At 42.9% G+C, this 14,680-nt stretch overlaps 1 protein-coding gene across 4 annotated transcripts in view; it reads left to right on the top strand.

Moving 5' to 3' along the window:
• ASB3 (ankyrin repeat and SOCS box containing 3) overlaps nucleotides 1-14,680 on the top strand; it is a 404,583-nt gene that overhangs the window by 228,198 nt on the left and 161,705 nt on the right. The window lies entirely within an intron of this gene.

The following is a 14,680-nucleotide window of genomic DNA, read 5'->3' on the forward strand; positions in this document are numbered from 1 at the left end:
CTCAACTTACAGGGAAAGGGAGCAAATCTGTGCGACCCCGAAAAACGGGGATGTCACTTGTCCAATTAAAGATTATAACACCATAAAAGAGGCAAAGGAAAAAAGCGATTTTGGAGCTACATGGGACATATTTTACCAAACTTCTACTCTAATACTAGAAGCACTGACATATCAGTCAAACAAAATGGATACTCAAATTGATATACTCGGAGTAATGGCTAATACAGTTTCCGGAATAGACAGAAAGTTGTCGGCACTGAACTGCTTAATAACTAAAGCCCAAGAACACGCAGCAATTAACTAATTCGAGTGTCCCTGTGAACCAGTTATAAATAAACTTTCAACCATACCCGATGTAGTAAACTTAATATTGGAAGACGTAAAAGATCTAATTCTCACTAAAAACACGGGCAAAGAAGCCGGAGCAGGTCAAACCACACAGCCCGCTGAAGAGCATAACATCACTCAAACAAAAAAAAGAAGTATTGAAGAGATAAATAAACCAAAACATCAAGGAAAAACAATCGGGCAGAATGTGGAAACTGAATCACCACCCGCAGACACGCAAAAACTTTATGGACAAACAATTGCAGAAAAGGAAAAATTAAATTGCCAAGGATATAAACTCTCAAAGAGACAAAGGAAAAAAATCCGTAAGGCTAGAAATAAGTTAGGAACTCAAAACACAGTAAACGTATACCCTCCTTCAGAAGAATCTCAGGATTCCGATCCGGAAGACTTAATCGAAGAAGAACCAGCTCTGACAAAAAGTGAGATGGAGGAGATCCGGCTTAATACCGAGGGCAAGAGTGTAAAAGGTGAAAAATACTATGATATCTTTAATAATCAGAACAATAAGCAGACTGGAAACAAGCCAAATACCCACACAGAAATCAAACAGAATGATAATGTGCCCAAAAAAAACGGTGAAAATGTACCCATTGGAAATAGTTTGCAGGCACACGATAGCCAGAAAGCAGTCCAGGACCCTATAGTAATAAATACTCAAAAGGGAAAGGGATGTATAGCCTGGAATTATCCATGCAATATACAAAGCGACACTAGTGATACTCAAACAGTGCTACCTAAAGTAGAGCCTAACACTGCACTAAACGAAGGAAACAACCGCTCAGGCCTAAGGATACGGAGAACAATTTGTCAAGAAAAATTCAACCCACTGAATGATCTTACAAATTCCTACCAAAGGGAAGATCACCGACCTGGTATTGGAAATCAGCCTGAAGACATTGCAACTTGTGGAGAAACAACAAACAATAAGAGGTACATTGGAGATTATCACAGTAACAATGAGGAATTAACAGTTACAAGGACTGGAATAGAAAAACAAATTATCTGCAAAACTATGCAAAAAAAAAGCGAAAATAAGACGGCATCAATTAATTCAAAGAAATTGGCACAAATAATATTGACACCAGTATACAGCTCAAGAGGTTCTAGTGACATCCTTAATAGAGGGAACATTTTACATCTATTCAAATCGATTCCCGAGCTAGAAAAAATAACATCAAAAGACATTGAGTCGGTGGGATTTGCACATAATATGGACGGCTCTCAGCCGCATACAGTCCTAACGGTCAACACCCCTCATCTAGCGGAGCATATTATAAAACAGCAAGATATTTTCGATGGTTGGGGGATCAAAATTGCTCATCCACCTCCCAAACCTTACCCGAGTCCGTTCAAAAGAAATCTCTCAAAAAACGACTCTAAGGAAGTAACGGACATCCCAGTATATTCAATATTAAAAAACCCACAGGGTAGATCACATCAGATTAATAAGGAGAGCCCGGAAGAAATAAAACTGGTAGAACCTCGGCAAATAAATGAAAGTTGGATACGGAATGCTCTGCACGATCTCTGACCGGGTAATAACCATAACCATAACAAATTGAAGGAGCGAAGAGATCATCCGCAGCCGGTAATCATATGTTCATGGAACATCAATGGTCTGGGAAAAAAAATCCAAAACGCTGGAATAGAATCCCTGTCAAATATTTATCAAATCATATGTCTACAAGAGACATGGAATACGGAAGCTTTCTTCTTACAAGGTTATAAAGGGTTCTATGTACCAGCCATCAAATATACCAAGTTTGGACGCCCATGTGGGGGTCTGGCAATATTTATTGGTCTAGACCTGAAAATCAACCACGAACAACTGGACACCAACAACGCGAACATACAAGCTGTCAAGATAACTATGGGGCATGATGAGCAAAAAAACAGGATTAACTTACTAATACTTAATATATATATTCCACCAAACAAGACATCACGCAAGAACATAAGTTTTGATCTAGTATCATTCCTACTGGAACAACTAATGATTGATCCGACTGTAAGTATTCTAGCCACAGGGGATTTTAATATAAACTTGCTGATTAACATGACACGGAATGATTTGGTTCACTCCCAAAACTATGAATGGTCCATCCCGGAACAATCAATGGATCAAAGTCCAATTCGTAAGGTAAATTTAATTGGGAAAAACCTACTGATGGATCTGGAGGCAATAGGTTTACGTGCTCTAAACGGAAGGTTCCCAACGGATCAACCTCCCGGCTGGTCATTTCACAACCATGAATCTAAATCAAGAATTGATTTCACATTAATGTCATTAGACATGTTTGATAAAATTGGTTCCTACCGACTCAATAAGCGAATCGACAGTGACCACTGCCAGCAAATAGTGGAATTGTGTTTTGATTTCTCTAGACACCAAAGTTATTTAACCACACGAGGACAGATTAGGTCAATTAATCATAAGAAACTAATCTGGAAACCGGATAAAAAATATGTTGTGGAAAAAAGGGCCCAAAAATCAGTTTTAATAGATAAGACACTTTTATCTAAACAGTCACTTTACTTTTGTTTTGTCGATTTCAGATCGGCCTTTGATCTAGTAAATAGATCCCTCCTATGGAAAAAACTCGAGGGCTACGGAATCCCAGGCTCACTACTGACTCTTATTAAGCTATTATATTCTGAAAACTGGGTCAAGGTGAGGATAGGTGATGGCCGAGCTCTGACTAGCAAAATACTGGTGACTCGTGGCCTTAAGCAGGGATGCGTGCTTGCCCCTTTACTCTTCAACTTATTTGTGGCCGATCTTACTAAGTCATTAAATGAGGTAAACTCACATCCACCTAGGGTAGCTGGAAAACAAATGTCTAACTTGCTATACGCAGACGACGTGGTATTGCTGAGCCACACAAAAGTGGGACTGCAAAGACTGATCGATCGTACAATTAAATATGCAAAGGATAACCAAATGACAATAAACGAGACTAAAACAAAAATAATGGTTGTGACAGGAAGAAAAAGACAAAAGATGAAATGGTTGCTGGGACAAACACAACTAGAGCAAGTGGAGAGTTATCGATATCTCGGTGTCCTTTTCAATGAGACCGGAAGTTTTGTACCACAAAGGGAAGATATTGTAAGGAAGGCGAACAGCTTGATTTCGGCATTTAGAACCCTTCAAAAGAATCTATCTGCACTGTCATACGGGCCACTGTTAAAAATCATAGCTGCCAAGCTATTACCATCCTTAACATATGGTGCTGAAGTGCTAAATGGTAAGGATGCCGTACTTATCAATAATGCTGTGGCAAAAACCTTTAAAATATTATTCACCCTACCATGTAATGCCTCACAAGCGCAAATAAGGATGGAATTCGGTATGAACAATCAGCTATATGTCCGGCAAGGCCAAATATTAAAAGTTTGGAATAGAGTAAAGAATGATCAGGATAATCAATTGTCTATAGCTTTGTGGAGAGAGGTGAAAGATAACCAGAAACTGCAAGCGTGGAAATACCTAAACAACGCAAAAGAAGAATTCGGAATATCAGCAATCTGGGAAAACACAATAACGCAGGAAAGCTTTAAAAAAACAATCAATAAGCTGGTTACTCACCTATCGCTGCTAAAAGACAAAGCTCTATTAGTAAAACGTAAGCACTCATGGCCAATCATAAACGGCTACAAAAAAAAACAAGTCCAACCATACCTTCATACCGCATGGTCAGTCCAAAGTAAGCGAACATTTATAGGAGCACGCTTTGGTCTATGGCCAGGTTTGTGTCATCTTCCACCCTGGAAGTCAAACGAGGGGCATACGTTATGTAGACTGTGCAAGGGGGGAAAAGAAGACATTGTGCACTTGGTATGTCTGTGCCCTGCCATAGACTCAGAAAGGAGGTTAATCCTCAGGAGGTTGTTAAACGCACGAGAAATAAGAACCTGCAGACAAGCAATAATGGCGTGCTTAAACCCGAATGACCTACCAATGAATGTTGCTTTTGTAAAATTTTTAAATGTGATTGCCAAAAGTCTTAACGAAAATTTTATCTAGTTATATTTTTCTCTGTTTCTCTCTCTTTTTAATTACATTTACTATTTGCATGATGTTTTAATTGTGTATTGATGCTGATATTTTCTCTAAAGTCACATTTTTGTAAGATTTTAATTAATCAAACAAATAACCTTAAACTAAACTACATGCTACAATAGATAAATATTTTCCCTTAAAATACTTCCATTAGGAATTATTGAACCATCACTGACATTGTCATTACGTCCTCCATGCTGCCTAGCAAGCTTAGACCTAGAAAATGTCTTCCTTTGGTATTCCGGTGAAATGCTTAAGCATCAATGCTATGGTTTGCATTCCCCTTGTGCTGTTGGCATCATTTCTGATCAGTTTTTGAACCTGATGTCCTGCTGACCTTTTGATGAAGACGCTAGTCTTTTGGTGTTTTGTTGCTCACTGTGCCACTGGATTCAAGCTAGCCTGGCTGAAGAAGGGTGACATACCCTGAAACCAGTTCCAGGATGCTTGTTTCCAGTCCAGGGAGGACCTGGCCTGGCAGTTCGGTCTGGACTGTTCGCGTGGGGCACTGGGTCAAGACTGATTTGCATATGGCTGGGTTCAAACTGGGGTGGCGTAGTGGGCAAAAGAACGATGGATTTAACCCAGATCTTTGACTGGGGAGAATGTTTGCATTGTCAGCGTTCTGTCCATCATTTGTTTGCTATAACACTTTTCACCCTAAGTGGGATTGTTATGCCCAGATGTGGGTCCCTTGCTCACTGTGCCACTGGATTCAAGCTAGCCTGGCTGAAGAAGGGTGATGTACCCTGAAACCGGACCCAGGATGCTTGTTTCCGGTCCAGGGAGGACCTGGCCTGGCAGTTCGGTTTGGACTGTTCCTGTCCAGCATTGATGCTTTCTTTGGCATGATCAGACTGCCTGCAGATTTTGTTTTTGACAGGGAGACTGTCATTAGTGTCCACATCATGTGTACAGCAGTTCGTCTGACCAAGGGCCAAAGAAAAGAGCTCATGAAACTGATTTACGACTTGCCTGCAATCGTTCTGCTGTTGGTCAGTGAGGGTGTCTGAGAGGACCACTCCTCCAACCAGGCCATTGTTAAGGATGTGAGAGAGGAGGTTAGGGAGAGGTTCACTCTCTGGTTCCTGATCCTCATCAGTTACCATAAGCATGGCTAGTCAGCCCTGTTATTATAGGATTTCAGGTGATTTACATGTATGACCCTCTTAGGGTTCCTACATATGCCAAGGTGCACTAGATAGGTGCAGGACCAAGTCCATTTGTCCCAGAGGGCGCAAGGAGCCACAGACTCCAAAATCCAAACACCCTCTGCCCTGGTTAGAACTCAACCATGGCAGCCTTTTGGTCATATCAGAGCCTCTAGAGCCCTTGGCTGGCCTCAAGATTTTTGTTGCCTTTATTCATGTGCTCGGCCATCCTGGAAAGGAGGCTGTTGGACTTGGCCCTTTTTGCAGGGTTATACCCAGACGTTTTGCTTCCTACTTATATTTTTTCCTGACCTGTTTTTGTTGTCTATAGGACTCTGGGCCCTTTACCGCTGCTGATCAGTGTCAAAAGTGCAAGTGCTCTCTGTGTAAATTGTTATTACAATTGGTTGCTCCCTGATTGGCATATTTGATTTACTGGTATGTCCCTAGTAAAGTGCACTGAGTTTGCCAGGGCCTGTAAATCAAATGCTACTAGTATGCCTGCAGCACTGATTGTTCCACCCACATGAGTAGCCCTGAAAAGGTACCCCAGACCTGCCACTGCAGTGTCTGCGCGCAGTTTTAAACTGCCATGTCGACCTGGCAAGTGCACCCACTTGCCAGGCCCTAACCTTCCTTTTTTTCCATATAAGGCACCCATATAGTAGGCCCAAGGTACCACCCTAGGCAGGGTGCAGTGTATATGAAAGGGAGTACATGATCAGGTGTGTGTGTGCCATGTCCTGATAGTGAAATAATACCAATTTCGTTTTTCACTGTTGAAAGGCTATCTGTCCCATAGGATAGAATGGGAAATAATTTGTAACATCTTACAAGTATAACTTCCCATCAGGACAAGAAAGAGAAATAAAGTTTAGGCTCTTTGAACTCAGAGTTTAATAACACATCTTTTAGTAACAATGGTTTTTAGGTCTCGCGTCAGCGAAAGACCTTATGTCGCCGGCTTGCCGGGAATGTTGGACAGGGGATGGGCACGCGCTTTCCCTCGGCGGATTTCACCTTGTGGACGCGCACGTGCACATCTCCTGTTCAACATTCAGCAGCCTCTCTCATTCATGCGCGTGCACACACAGCCACACTCACGCATGCGCACACACATTCCCACGCGCACATACTCACCCCCCCCACACGCAGGGCTTTCATACACACACAAACGCGCACACACACCCCCTCCCAATCCCACTCACCGGGCACACGCAGGGCTTCCATCACTGTTTTTTCTTGCAGATGTATATATTGCGAACTCGACCCGAAGTATTGGAGTGCTTTACATTATCACTAGTTACATTACACAAGGACACATTAATTTCTGGTAGGTACGGGGAGATTAAGTGATTTGCCCAGAATCACAGGAAGCTGAGCGACGCCGATGATCGAACCTTAGCTCCAAAGTTGGCAGCTCGGACGTGACGTAAGGCCACATCCAGCCTGGCTTGGTGGCAGTCTGTAACCCGAGGGCTACATGGCCACTTGTTTACCTCACAGCATGTCGGGTGCGCTGTAACAAGCACTCAATGTATTCGGTTTACAAGGTGTTCCCTCAGTACTGCTCTCTTAGTATCTTAGTGGCAGTTTGTAATCCTAGGGCTACACGCTCACTTGTTTACCTCATAGATCAGGTGCGCTGTAATATGAGCTCAGTTTGTTCCTTTTACAAAGTTCCCTCAGTACTGCTTTCTTGTTATTATTCCAAAGTTCACTTGCCTCAGCTGAGTAAGCTCATCGCCTTCCGTAACTTATTTTCCCGCTGAGCGCCCAGGCGCCTACGCCGGCGGATAAGCAGTGACGTCCCTCGAAGTTCTCCCAGTGCCAGGCTATTGGATCCCCTAACCTTGCTCCTCCCTCCAGCAGCCCCTGTTGATTCCGGAAGTCCTGTTCACGCTCGGCGCAAGTTGCACAACATGTCTATTGTTACAAGGTGAGTTTGCTCTATGAAAGCTGCGTAAAGTTCAGAGCTGTCCATGACGGAACTGGGGAACCGGGTTAGAGTGTCTGCATTGGTTCAACATCTTGCGATTCAATGTAATCACTTAATCTCCGGTGCTGCAAAACATTAAAGAGTCATTATGTAATGTAACTTGTGCTCTTTTAAAGCGCTCCAGTGTCTTTGTTCAAGCTCGCGCTATATAAAATTACAAACAAAAAAATAAATTAATCTCGAGTCCGGGGAAAGAAAAACCTGGGAGGATGAAGGGATGGCTGACAGGTCTAATTGCAGTTAGAATGGCTGATATACCCAGCTTGGAATAGGCTAAGTGGACCTGCGAACGACATCTACTTGTGCCCTTTGGTACACCGAGTGGGTTACTTACAGTCTGGCTCTCTTGGGTAAAGTTTATGGACCTGGCTATATGTATTACTGCCAAGGGAATCTGTGATATGCAATAACTTCAGAAGTCTTGGTTTATAAACCAGCAGTATTCATCATATTTTGATTTTGTTTAGCCTATGCTTAACTTGATAAATGAACAGGCATTTGCAATGCAATAGGTCTCGCAGTTGTGAGAGTTTGAGCTATTGGCATTGTAAATGGCAATGCCTTTTATTTACGTGTTGGTTTTTAAAACATGAACAAAAGGCATTGTCAAATACAATGCCAATAGCTTAAACTCTCGCAAATGCGAGACCTATTGCATTGCAAATGCTTGTTTAATTATGTGTTTGAAAATGCCACTTTTAGAAAGTAACCATTTTCTTGTTTAACCCTTCTGTGTGCCTGTTTGTGGATTGACTGTCTGGTGACGGGCTGGGGATGTGCATTCACTGTAGACAGCCACTGGGGCTTGGCCGCATTTGGAGTAGTGGAAGGAGACTTCTTTGCACCTGAATAGGGCCTGTCTCCCTTGTACAATACTGTCGCCACCCACTGTGGTCGTACTACACCATTGAAGACAGAACTGGTTTGGAGTGGGCTCAGAGACCCTTGCACAGAAGAACAAAGACAAAGTGGGGTATAAGTGGTTGACCTTAAACCCCAGAACTTTAGATTACTTCTGGACTCAAGAGGAAACTTTGCCAAAGACAAGTACTGGCCTTTTGCCGTGTGCTGTGTGAGGTCGGCCTGCAGTTGTTGTTTTGGCCAAGGAGAGGACAAAGACTGGAACTTTGCTTTGGTTTTAAACAAAACTAATGGCAGCGAGGAAACTAATTACAGCCGCACTTACTCCTTAATCACTATATGGATCCGCATTTGAAATTAAAAATAAACCATGCCCACCTCTGTAAGTCCACTGCCACAAGACCTAAACAGTATTAGAGTGACTGGCAAAGAGAGGCACACATTAAACAGCATATAATATGCAAACAAAGTATGACAATATTTTTTGGGAGACTTGAATGTGTAGAAATCTCTTCTTTATTCTTGTATCTTGAAACACACAGCCAACATGTTTCACCCACAAAGGGGTTCCTCAGGGCTGTTAAAATAACAATAGAATATCTTGTACAAGTTCCATCACATATTCAGCCAATACACAACCCAAAACCACAATGAACTGAAGGGAACACCACACTCCTTTATGGTCAAATCATACTTATTGTGCCCTCAATCCCAAAATAGATCATGGCATGTCATACTTCATGACTTCCACATGGGTTGTATATTGACTGAATATGTGATGGAACTTGTATATGATATTCTATTGTTATTTTAACAGCCCTGAGGAAGCCCTTTGTGGGTGAAACGTTTTAGCTGTGTGTTTCAAGATACAGGAACTTTGCTTTGTACCTGCTTGAAGAAGATCTCCAAGGGCCTGTGTGTGCCGGCCTCCTGTTCTGAAGTCTCAGGACACAAATACTTCACCCCCAGCTCCCCTGAACCCTCTTGCTGAGAGTTCTAACATGCCAGGAGGTGCCTATTCCAGTTTTGGACCTCTGGATGTGTTCCTGCTGTTGGGAGCTGGCGGAAACCTACGAGAAGTAAGAAAACGTGTCTCAAACGCCGTTAGTGACATTGCTATGATGCCGCGAACTGCACTTAGGCTTCGGGCACCGCACGTGAAGTGAATGACGCACAAACCCGGCCTGCACCGCAGCTCCGTACTTGCCGATGCCTACAAATTATGGGCATCTGTCATTGCCAGCACCTGCATATTGTTATTGCGGTGACGCTAACCGCCGACGGTGACTCCATGAACTCCCAAACTTTGCATCGTCACCAAAACTAATGCCTCACCGCTGAAGCGACTGTCTTTCCCTGTCGTGGACTCGACGCGTCACCTCCTCTCGGACACAACGCCTCGCCAGAGCCGGCCTTGACCTCGGCACAGACGCCTCACCTCCACATCGCCGTGCATCGTCATAGACTTTGTGTCCAAGGTACTGTTTGTTTGGGAGTCCATGTGACTCCGTGCCCAACGCTGCGCTCCTTGCGGTCAGCGCCATAATTTGGATTTATTGCTTTAACAACGTCGCAATAGCCTCAGGTGGAGCTGTTTGTTTTCTGCAACCTTTATTTTTGCAATAACTGTTCTAAAGTCATATCTTGTTACCTGTATGATGGATTTTTGTTATTCTGGTCTTGTTGGGTTTAGATACAGATAATCTATTATTTTAAACTGGTGTGGTGTCCATTTGTGGTGTTATCACTGTATTGCTGTGTGTTTTGAGTACAAATACTTTACACTTTACCTTTGGGATAAGCCTGTCTGTTCGTGCCAAGCTATCAAGGGGTTATCTAAAGTGTATATACCCCTTACCCTTACTAGAAGCAAGGGTCCCTATTTGGACAAAGGGACTTACTTTTCTAACAGAGGCCAAACACATAATCCACAGTATCCTTCTTAGGTTCTTTGAGAGGTCTCTCATCCTTTCTTCACAAGACAAAGTGGTCCCCTTTCAGAGTGTCCAAACAAAAGTTCAAAGGGGGAAACCCTGCTCCCTTTTGTGGCACCTCTCTGTAAGCAAAAAGCAGGCATGGTTGTAAGGCGTTCCAACTCCTTCTGTGTTTTTCAGTAAATCCACCAATCATAGGCTCTTGTTAAACCTTTCAAGAAGCCCATTTATTTGCGGATGATATTGTGTAGTGAACCTATAGGTCACCCCACACTCAGTTCACATATGTTTCAGGTATGCAGACATAAGGTTTGTCCCCCTGTCTGATCTACCTCCTTTGGAAGCTCAACCCCTAGTAAAAATTCCAAGGAAGGCTGTGGCCACTGCATGGGTTGTGGTTGCCCTTGTGGAAATTGCCTCAAGATACCTACTGGCATGATCCACTACCACTAATATAAATCGTTTTCCTGGTGCTGTTTAGGGGTTCAAGGGGTCCAACAATGTCAGTCCCACCCCTCTTAAAGGGTACCCCAACCACTGGAAGTGGAATTAAGGGGGCCTTTAGTTGGCTACCTGCCTTGCCACTGGCTTGAGAGGTGGCACAGGATTTGCAAAACTCCTTCTCCTTCTGGGACATTCCTGGCCAGTGGAAGTGGTTGACGAACCTACTCCCAGTTTTAGTCTGGCCAAGATACCCAGCTAGAGGAATGTCATGGACCAATGTTAGGAGAAACTCTCTAAACTGCTGAGGCACTACCACTCTCAGAGTGGCATCAGATTTGGGGCATTTGGCCTCAGTGTATAGCAGTCCCTCCTCCCCATAGGTCCTGTGGGAACCATCAACACTTTTCTTTTCTTGATCAACAGCTTTCTGCCTCTGGCTTTCAAGAGTTGGGCACAGATCTTCCCCAGAGGGTCCACTGGGCCCAAAAGCTCTGCCATATAAGGCCCAAGCTCCTGTGGCTCAGTTCCCTTTGGGGCTTTCAAGTCTTCTCCCTGAGGAGATGGGAATTGGTCTGGTGTCTGAATAGAAGCTGGCTTCCCAGATGTCTTGTCCTTTCTCTTGAAGGTTGATTCTTAATTTCAGGCTCCAATACTTATTTTTCTCCTGGGTTCTTCACTGTGTTCTGGTTTTCACACACACCCATTCAGGTATTCCCAGCATTGCTGCATGGGTTTTCTTTTCTACCTCAGCCCATGCTGAGTACTCCAAATCATTCGTACAAAGCTCACTCTATTAAGAGAGAGCACCTGTGTGTACAACAAGAAGGACCCGTAGGTCTAATTCATTTAAACATCAAAAGTTAATGCAGATTAAACGACGAATAGTTCATTAAGGATTCACTGTTTATTCAACAGTTGTTGAAATTGCTGCTTCATAATCAACGTAAGATATCCAAAATTAAATTTCCATCATCAGATAAATCATTTTGAAGCAGGTTATCACAAATCCCGATGCATTTCGGGCCACGCCCTTCTTCAGGGGTTACTCTACAAAAACAATCCAAAAAACACAATTCAGTCATGTATCCGAATGTCATTGCAAGAAAAAAATAGCATAAAGGAGTGCTCACTTACAAGTAGTGCGATTGAAAGAAGGGTGCAGGAATAAAGGTAAACGCAAATTAGAGGGTGTACACGATGGTAAAACAATAATAATTATCAAACGTAAAGAAAGGTTAGAAAGTAGTCACCCTGTGGGGGAAAGAGAATCACCCTGTGTTAATACATGTGAAATAAAAGTGGTAGAAAAGAGTAAAGCGGAATTAGCAGTAGAAAGATAAGGTCCAAACTAACGGAACCCAAGTGAAGGAAGTTAGACGAGGAAAGGAGTAGTCCCAAGGCGGGTACTTACTTAAAAACGAGGTTGGAAAACTACGCGGAGTTCCGCGGAGTCAGTGTTAGTCAGCGGAGCAGCTGAACCGAAGTGAAATACAGACGTGTGAGAACAAAGAGATGAAAAGAGGACTGGTAATCGAACATGGAAAGAGACGTAACCACTCACTAGAAAGGTGAAAGGCAGAGGCCATGTTGGAAAGGAGGGTGTCGAACCGAAGAAGATATCTAATAATGGAAAACGTGACTTAAAAAAGAGTAATACAGAAAAATGAATCAATAAAGTATGACAATGCATTACAGGTAACATAGAAATTCCATGCGATCGTTAAGTCCATGGGGTACCATGGTGGACATAAGGCGGATCCAGAAGTTCTCTCTTTTGAGAAGGGTATTCTTATTGTTCCCAGTGACTTTGACTTGCTCAAGTATTTGAAATTTCAATTGAGCCACACTGTGTCTGTTTTCCAGAAAATGAGAGGCCACACTGGATTTCAAGTTTTGTGTGCGAATGTTGCTTTTGTGTTCAAGGATACGCACACGGATTGTTCTCTCAGTGTGTCCAATGTAGCATTTGCCACAGGGGCATTTCAACATATAAATGACATTGCTACTGTTGCACGTAGCATTCACTCTGAGTTTAATAACGTGTCCTTTCATGGGGTGAGTGGTTTTGTTCCCAGGGATACAGTTACTACAATTGTTACAGTTGTAACAAGGTTTGAGACCCGTGTAGACAATAGGAATAACGGTAGAAGAGGGTTGACTCAATATTTCTTTCACATTGCGACCTCTGGTGAAAGCGAACATTTTTCTGTATTACTCTTTTTTAAGTCACGTTTTCCATTATTAGATATCTTCTTCGGTTCGACACCCTCCTTTCCAACATGGCCTCTGCCTTTCACCTTTCTAGTGAGTGGTTACGTCTCTTTCCATGTTCGATTACCAGTCCTCTTTTCATCTCTTTGTTCTCACACGTCTGTATTTCACTTCGGTTCAGCTGCTCCGCTGACTAACACTGACTCCGCGGAACTCCGCGTAGTTTTCCAACCTCGTCTTTAAGTAAGTACCCGCCTTGGGACTACTCCTTTCCTCGTCTAACTTCCTTCACTTGGGTTCCGTTAGTTTGGACCTTATCTTTCTACTGCTAATTCCGCTTTACTCTTTTCTACCACTTTTATTTCACATGTATTAACACAGGGTGATTCTCTTTCCCACACGGGGTGACTACTTTTTAACCTTTCTTTACGTTTGATAATTATTATTGTTTTACCATCGTGTACACCCTCTAATTTGCGTTTACCTTTATTCCTGCACCCTTCTTTCAATCGCACTACTTGTAAGTGAGCACTCCTTTATGCTATTTTTTTCTTGCAATGACATTCGGATACATGACTAAATTGTGTTTTTTGGATTGTTTTTGTAGAGTAACCCCTGAAGAAGGGCGTGGCCCGAAATGCATCGGGATTTGTGATAACCTGCTTCAAAATGATTTATCTGATGATGGAAATTTAATTTTGGATATCTTACGTTGATTATGAAGCAGCAATTTTAACAACTGTTGAATAAACAGTGAATACTTAATGAACTATTTGTCGTTTAATCTGCATTAACTTTTGATGTTTGAATGAATTAGACCTACGGGTCCTTCTTGTTGTGCACAGAGGTGCTCTCTCTTAATAGAGTGAGCTTTGTACGAGTTCCTTGGATTTCACACTGCTTGGCCAGACAGTGTTTCCTCTCGTAGCACACTACACGTGTACAAAACGGATCACCTTTAAAAAACTAAGCTGTGCGAGCTCCTACTTCACTCTAGTTCTCCAAATCATTGCCAATCAGACACTGTACAGGAATAGCAGAATATACCACTACTCTTTTGAGGCCACTAACCTCTCCCCAATCTAAGAACACCAAGTCCATTGAATGCACCTTAGACTGATTGTCAGCTTTGAGGACTGTATTGCCTCGCCAAGCAGTTATTGATCTGAGGACACAAGTTGCTCATCCACTATGGTAATACTGGCATCAGTGACTCCCAGGGCATCTACCCTGATCCCATTGATATTTGATTCTTGTCTGGATCTCTCCAGGTTTCTGGGTTAGACGGTACCAAACCTCTTAGGGTACAGTGAAGTCATCATGGAGCTAAGAAACTTGTAATGATATGTATCCAGCCCATGCACTCTTTGTAGCTTCCATGTGCACTTATAATATCCAAGAATGGCTTAGATATTGCAGGGTCATATCTGCTCATGCAGATATGTCCATACATGGGATATAGTGCACCCAGCCTTAGCGCTTTAAGGTCTGCAGTAGGAGTGACTTAACCTTTATCTCATGCAGTGTCTGTCTGCCATGTTGACTTTTTCGAATTCTCTGTACCAAGACATGCAGCCTGCAGTGGCAGTGTGTATGGTCTTGGTGAGGGTTCCCCGGGCTGACATAATACATGCTGCAGCCCTACAGCACCCTCTTCAGTAACCAT

This window comes from Lissotriton vulgaris, chromosome 6 (assembly GCF_964263255.1).
Source record: "Lissotriton vulgaris chromosome 6, aLisVul1.2, whole genome shotgun sequence".
Taxonomy (NCBI): domain Eukaryota; kingdom Metazoa; phylum Chordata; class Amphibia; order Caudata; family Salamandridae; genus Lissotriton; species Lissotriton vulgaris.